Raw genomic sequence first — 1,064 nt, 5'->3', positions numbered from 1 at the left:
CCCCACGGATTCCGCGCAGCAGCCCACAGAGGGCCTCAGCATTCCCTCTGCCTACTTGCCTTGCCTGAGGGCACCGCCTCCTGGCAGAGGCCTCCAGGCATCACCTTGCCCAAACGCTACCAAGCACACGGCCAGCGGCTTTGGGTGGGGACAGGAGGCTCATGGGATTTTCCACACACTTCACCAAATGTTTACCTTTGACCTCCCGCTTCTCGCTTCTCATCTCCGCTGTGACTCTTCACCAGGATATTCGTACAAAATGGCCATGGTTCTGGGGTGGGAGAGAAAGGGAGCACACATTTTGCTAAGAGGTGGAACGCACTGCCTTTTAGAGAACACAGAAACCGCACAAATAAAGCTACTTTTATGGCTTTCAGGTGCTGGGTGGAGGTGGGGGTGGGAGTAATATATAAAACCTCTCCAAGTTCAATGGGTTCTATATTCGCCAAAAACAGAATAATGTTGTTGTTGTTTTTTTAATGCCAAGGATTTCTAATTCAGTTGTAGCAGTTTTGGCCTCGTACCATCATGACCCCACAGTAACAATGCAATAATTCAGGTTGACACCATGCTTCCATCTATATAAATGTCCTTTTGGGCCCCACTGTCAACTAAACTTGAATTTGAAAAAAAAAAAAAAATTATGTAACTGTTATCCAGGCATCTCAGAACTATGCAATTGTGATTTAAAATGCAACTTTGTGCTTTTAAAACATTATTGACCTTTTTTGTATGCAGATAAACAACTTGGTTTTATTATCAACAGTACTTTGCATTTATAGCTATTATTTTTAAAAACTCAAAAAGTTTTTTAAAAATGTCAAATTTTGAATAGTCTACAATAAGTAATTGTCAAGTTTGGGAGAAAGGTTGAAATTATTCAATTTCCTTATGAGCAAAAAAAAAAAAAAGAAAGAAAAAAATGTCCACAGCTACTAGGTGTAACCAGAACCTCACCTTCCTTGTTCAAGCTGCTTGATTTTAGTCTTTACCTACTAACCCCAGGCCTGTAACACCTCTTCTCTCTCCATCCATTGCCAGGTTCACACAATCCCAGCAGCTTC

The sequence above is a fragment of the Chrysochloris asiatica genome, unplaced genomic scaffold (genome assembly GCF_000296735.1).
Source record: "Chrysochloris asiatica unplaced genomic scaffold, ChrAsi1.0 scaffold00128, whole genome shotgun sequence".
Lineage (NCBI taxonomy): Eukaryota > Metazoa > Chordata > Mammalia > Afrosoricida > Chrysochloridae > Chrysochloris > Chrysochloris asiatica.
This window is presented reverse-complemented; position numbering follows the sequence as displayed.